Here is a 6,852-nt window from a genome sequence, read left to right as displayed (position 1 = left end):
AACCACCTATACCTTAGGTGTGGCCCGAGCAATGCCCTAAAAACTACTCATTGTATTTACTACTCATGTAGCTAAATAGTTATAATCAAAGCTATCCAATATGTTTTACTAAACTAGTGTAAGTAACTGTTTAGTAATTGTACTATAGGTCTGTTAGTTTGCATTGACCATAGCTTTTCATTGGATAACAGGGCTGTACATTGTGTCTAAAGGTGGTAGATCCTTTTCCTACTTGGCCCCTAAGCTCTGGAATGATTTACCAAATAATGTTCGAGTATCAGACCCAGTCGATCACAGTCGATCAATTTAAATCTAAACTTAAGACATTCTTCTTTAACAGAGCATTCAAATAAAATGTCCAGTAAATGTACTTTTCCCGCAGTAGTTATTTTGTCAAGAACAAAGCAGTCACATACCTCATATGGGTAATATACTATTGCCGCAATAGTTAGCCTGTCTGGAACCGAGCTGACTTAAACCACTATAACGTATGACACCTGCATTGCATGGGAATGGCCCCTACGCTAATAGAACTCTGTTTTTGTCTCCCTGTCTCGTCCTCGACCCCGAGGACAATGAGACAAACAGACCCAGTTCCTGTTGCTGTGAAGGTCATCGCACCACTGATCTACTGGCTGTCCTTCAACGTGATGCCCAGCCGATGCACGACCAACGCCCACCCGCTGAACCAGTTTAATCTGCTTACCCACTTCCTATCCCTACACTGTAAAAAATCCAATTAATGAAATGTTGGAAGGGCAAAAATATATAAGTTAAACCAATTTTCTTGTTTGGGCTTAGTTGAGTAGACATATTATTTTAAGTCTAGATAAATCTGTGTTTAAAACATTAAGTGAATGGTTATTTCCAAATTCAGTCAACATTCAGAATGGCTATGTTGACTGAACTAATTAAGACAAATCTGGTCAATATGTGGACTTATGACAGCTATGTTTCCTGACAACAAAATGCTCATAATATTACTGTTATTTGGTAACAAAATGTAATTTTAAGAGTTGTTCAGGCGTGAATGTATGTGCTTTAAGTTTAAATATGCGGTCGGTTAATATAGATAGCGTCTATTTAAAAATGTGCTCGGACACTTTCGGAGTCGGACGGAGAAGAGCTCCAGATGAGCTCCAGAAAATCACAGACACTTAAGCGCTCACACCCCGCCCAGAGCAGCCTCGACTCGGGAAGCCCATCAGAAATCGACTGCTGGCTCTGATATCTCTGTGGCGTTGAAACATGCGATTTAATTCATTTTAATTTCTTATACTTAATAATAAAAGGGTTATGTTTTAAATCATATTTTAGGATTGCACTTAAATGATATCGCTGTTGAATGATATTTCATATCTTTCACATTTGTTATAACTGGGCTGCGTACTGCCTGCGAATTTGAACTTCAGAGCTGAAGGAGCGAGTGGAGAAATAGTCCCAATATCATAACAATCTTAAAACTTCTAAATATACCCGTGTGTGTACCCGTGTGCGTGCGTGTGTGCGCGCGCGTGCATGTATGTATGTATGTATTCGCGTGCGTCTGTGTATTTTGAATTTAAAATGTTTTAACTCGGAAGGATCTGGATCACAGGTCATTTCATCTGAGATCAATCCGCACGCAACAGCTGGAATCACTTACTGTTTCACACAAGGGAGGACACAAGTCAGCCGTTTCCTGAAGTTCACGTCAGGTAAGTGTTTGTAATTAAATGTTAATTTTAGAATATATTAATTGGCAAAGACGCAAATACTCGACGTTTTTGTAATTATATTTTTGAAAAGATATATTAGAAGTGTGTTATGTTATGTGACTGAAGTAAAGTGGAGCTATTTTAGTTAAGATAAAAAGCCTGGATATAGGGTTGGTTTACCGGACAGAGTTTAGAACTCGGTCTTTATTATAATTGGGACATTTTTACAAACAAACCTTATATAATACAATACTGGCGTGCATTTTGAGACAAAACAATAGCACTCATATGTTAAGAGATGTCAGTAAGTTATTTTAGTCAGTGAAAAGCCCTGTCCGAGAAAACCGCCCACTAGTGTTTAATGTGTGATGTCTGAGGGAAATTTGGCCTAACGTTATTTAGGGAATAAAGTCTTTCACCGTAAAACTTTATTATATTAAACATGTTATTTATGTATGTGTGTGTGTTTATATTCCTCTGTTTATCAAACCAGAGCAGAGATGATGTGAGAGGCAGACCCGAGACATAGCGAGACAGTCTCCGCTTGGACTGGCTGAGGAAAGTCTCCTAAATGGCCCTGGAGATGTTCTGACTGACTTTGGAGGCTTTTTGGACTGTTTTATGCCCTCTATTTAAAGAAGACTTAATTCTGTATGTTCAGTCTGTATGATAAGTGAATAAGTGAATAAAAAGCTTTTGTTTTTATGTGACTGAAGTTAATTATTTTGTTTACAACACCAGCATAAATTATTTGATAAATAATTTAAAAATGTTATTAAAAAAATCCCAAATAATAAATATTAATTGAAGTAACACATAAAACATTGAGTGAATACTTAAATTTTAATTGACAGAGTCTTTGCTGTAAGTTTTTAAAGATTCAACTGATTAAAACATTTTAGTTGAATGAACTATAAAGCTAATTGAGCCAACATACTTTTTTATATTTGAGTCAAATTTGGGCCAACTAAAAAACATCAATCCAGGTAACACTTTGGTGACAGAAATTGAGTGAATGTAAAATTTCTGTGGAACTAGTTACTAAAAAATAATTCATTGAGCCAACAATTTATTTTTTACAGTGTACCGTATCTATATATATAAATATATATTAATTTCTCCCAAGGGTTTTTGTCTCGTGAGATCAGGCTGGCAAGTTTCATTCCCTTTTATTATATGATTGTTATCTTTAGTGTGTTATTGCTATCCACTAAGTAAATTCCCTGACTGACTACACTGTAAAAAATAAATTGTTGGCTCAATTAATTATTTTTCAGTAACTAGTTCCACAGAAATTTTATGTTCACTCAATTTCTGACTCCAAAGTGTTACCTGGATTGTTGTTTTTTAGTTGGCCTAAATTTGACTCAAATATAAAAAAGTATGTTTGCTCAACTAGCTTTATAGTTCATTCAACTAAATTTTTTTAATTAGTTGAATCTTTAAAAACTTACAGCAAAGACTCTGTCAATTAAAATGTAAGTATTTACTCAATGTTTTATGTGTTACTTCAATTAATATTTATTATTTGGAAATTTTTTATAAACTTTTAAAAATTATTTATCAAATAATTTATACTGGTGTTGTTAACAAAATAATTAACTTCAGTCACATAAAAACAAAAGCTTTATTCACTTATCATACAGACTGAACATACAGAATTAAGTTTTCTCTAAATAGAGGGCATAAAACAGTCCAAAAAGCACTCCAAAGTCAGTCAGAACATCTGCAGGACCATTTAGGAGAACTTCTTTCGCCATGTATCCCTCTGGTCTGCCTCTCCACATCATCACCGCTCTGGTTTGATAAACAGAGGAATATAAATACATACACAAATACATAAATACATGTTTAATAAAGCTTTACGGTGAAATACTTTATTCCCTAAAATAATTCCCAGGGCTTATCACTGACTAAAATACTGACATCTAAACCAACCCTATATCCAGGCTATCTTAACTAAAATAGCTCCATTTTAACTCGGACACATAACATAACACACCTTTATATAACTCATATCTTTACAAAAACGTTGAGTATTTCGTCTTTGCTAATTAATATAGTCTAAAATTAACATTAATTTACAAACACTTAACCGACGTGAACTTGAGGAAACAGCTGATGACTTGTGTCCTTGTGTGGGAAACAGTGAGTGATTCTGGCTTTTATGTGCCGATTGATCTCAGATAAAATGACCTGTGATCCAGATCCTTCCGAGTTAAGACATTTTAAATTCAAAACACACGCGCACAAACATACATACACAAGCGAGCGCGCGCGGAGCGCGCACACACAAGCACGCACACAGGTACACACACGGGTATATTTAGAAGTTTTATTTAAGATTGTTATGATATTGGAACTATTTCTCCACCCGCTCCTTCAGCTCTGAAGTTCAAATTCGCATGCAGCACGGTTATAACAAATGTAAAAGATATGAAACATTACTCAACAGTGATATCAATTAACTCTTTCACCGCCATTGACGAGATATCTCGTCAATTAAGAGAAAACGCTTCCCCCCCAATGACGAGATTTTCTGTCTTTCCGCAATACCGCTATTATCCACAAGGTGGCGCCCTTCCGCAACTTTTTAAACCCGGAAGTATTGCCCTATGGCAAGCGGCTGCATGTCCGTGTCTGTTTTAAAGATCGCTTTGAATGGGATCTCTATGAAAAGTCCGTCACAAAAATGGAATTATCTCTGCTTTTTGCTCAAAATGTGTTGATTTTGCAGAAACCAACCCACATTCAAAAGCTGATTACAAAAGAACCACTTAAGGTAGGATGAAACTTTTTTTTTTTTTGAAAGCAGAGGGTCTGTTCTTTCATTTGGTATATTGTATGTTTATATATTTAAAGAAGAACATTTTCTGGAAGGCATTAAACTTTGGTGAAAATCATGAAAAACGCTGGCGCTGGCTGGCAACTTTAAAAAAAAAAACGCTGGCGGTGAAAGAGTTAAGTGCAATCCTAAAAAATTATTTAAAACATAACCCTTTCATTATTAAGTATGAAAAATTAAAATGAATTAAATCACGTTTAAATGCCACAGAGATATCAGAGCCAGCAGGCGATTTCTGATGGGCTTGCCGAGGCGATGCTGCTCTGGGCGGGGCGGGGTGTGAGTGCTTAAGCGCCGGTGATTTTCTGGAGCTCTTCTCCGTCCGAAAGTGTCCAAACACATTTTTAAATACGCTATCGTTATTAACCGACCGCATATTTAAACTTTAAGCACATACATTCACGCCTGAACAACTCTTACAATTACATTTTGTGACCAAATAACAGTAATATTATGAGCATTTTGTTGTCAGGAAACATAGCTGTCATAAGTCCACATATTTACCAGATTTGTCTTAATTAGTTCAGTCAACACTAGCCATTCTGAATGTTGACTGGATTTGAAAATAACCATTCATTTAATGTTTTAAACACAGATTTATCTAGACTCATGGGCGAGGCTAGCCCCTTTTTAGGGGTGCTTCAGCACCCCTAAAAAGGAGCTCAGCACCCCTAAAACTTGGGGCAAGAAATTTAATTATTCTAAAATGTTCGTTCGTCTTTGACCAGGTTAAATAATGTCCAAAACATACTCCGTAGTTTGTGGTTTAAAATATATAATAAGGTAGAAAATGAAAACCTCCCCGCTTAGCAAATGGTGTCATCCTGTTCTACTTCTCTGTACCTGCATCGCTTAGCCCGTCCGTCATTCAGCGTGAAACACACGCAGAGTGAGAATCAGACAGTGTTGTGATGCAACTTTTTTGTTCAAATCTTACAAAATGTTTACGTTATGTTTATAATGAGCGAGTACACCACGAATCAATCTTTCAAGTCGTGTTTTTGTCTTATAATGAATCACCATGGTACACGTATAATAAGTGTTTATTTTCGGATTATTTAAGTCCGGCGGGTACCCGCGCGCTGCGGAGTAGCACAGTACCTGGGTGACTCGTCCATAGACTTAAACGGAGAGAAGTAGCGCCGGTTACAATGTTCTTCCGCAAGACGCATGCAGTGCGTCTCAGTGGGTAGTTGCATACGTGTGTCTCCGTTGTTAAAGTTTATTGTATGATTTATCGTTAATTTGAGACTTATTTTAACAATCGGGAGTCATGTAAACATGACATCACGTGCGTCTTTTCTGGGGCCTATACCATGAAGCTGGTTTAGTTGGTTAGCCAGCTTTGTTTAGGATTAGTTTGTGCAAATCCTGGGTTTTGGGTACCATGAAAATAGCTTTTACCAACAAGGCCTGCACATTGGCTTGGTTTTGTCAACCTGAAACTAATCCTGTAACCCTGAGTTTGTTTAGCCATTTTCATGGTACGGGCCCCTGGTCCAGAGTCCTGCAACGGGTCGGGTACCCGCGGGTACCCGTGGGTACCCGCATAAAAGTGTCTCCAACGGGTGGATTGTGACATTCCTAAAATTCACGGGCGGGGCCGCGGGCGGATAATTAACTCCGCGCGGGCGGGTAGTAGTGCAAATGGAAATATGTGCAAAATTTGTATGTCTAAGGATGTGCACACCAAACTTTGAAACACGGCTGTTTTTTCAGCTAAGCGCTTTTTAGCTGTGATACTTAAGCTGTGAGCCGGTTGGTTGTTGTGATACTTGTCCCGCCCTTCCTCCACTGTGATTGGACGGCCGTGTGACAACTGACAACTGACATTGACGAGCGGAGCATTTCACCCAAACTTTAATCTCTTTCAACTCTCGACGCTCAGCGCCGAGCGCGGAAAAAACGCTGACCGCCGGCTTAATTACCATTACACGCGGAACATATGACATTTGACCCATCATGTCACCACCACTACAACAGTGCGCGACCAGTTTGTTGATTCTTCTCGTAGCCTAGTTGGAGCGAGCGTTGCAGGACTCTGGCATAAAGTTTTGCTGTTGATAGCCGGAAGCTGAACGTCTTCTCTTAGAAAGCATTTCGAGACGAGACTTAGGAGCACAGCAGGGGTTGTGTAGGTAGGTTGTTCTTTTTCTTGTTTTTTAATTAATATGTCTATTTCTGTATAGTTATCAGGTTCCATTTGTGCCGATAGGCTACTTAAATGGCACAAAACAGAGCGCACTTTAGCCTGTTTCATTAGCCTGTTTCATTAGCCTATTCATGACGCTGTTGTGATGTTGAGAGAGA

The 6,852-nt window shown here is 38.0% G+C and overlaps 1 long non-coding RNA gene across 1 annotated transcript; it reads left to right on the top strand.

Moving 5' to 3' along the window:
• Window positions 1-720: 720 nt before the first annotated feature.
• LOC141369183 (uncharacterized) lies at window positions 721-2,407 on the top strand. Its single transcript, XR_012372755.1, has 2 exons — window positions 721-1,697; window positions 2,191-2,407. It is a non-coding gene; the product is annotated as an uncharacterized lncRNA (long non-coding RNA).
• Window positions 2,408-6,852: the final 4,445 nt, after the last annotated feature.

This window comes from Misgurnus anguillicaudatus, chromosome 12 (assembly GCF_027580225.2).
Source record: "Misgurnus anguillicaudatus chromosome 12, ASM2758022v2, whole genome shotgun sequence".
Taxonomy (NCBI): Eukaryota; Metazoa; Chordata; class Actinopteri; order Cypriniformes; family Cobitidae; genus Misgurnus; species Misgurnus anguillicaudatus.
The sequence above is the reverse complement of the archived record's forward strand: the minus strand, read 5'-3'. Positions and strand labels throughout refer to the sequence as shown.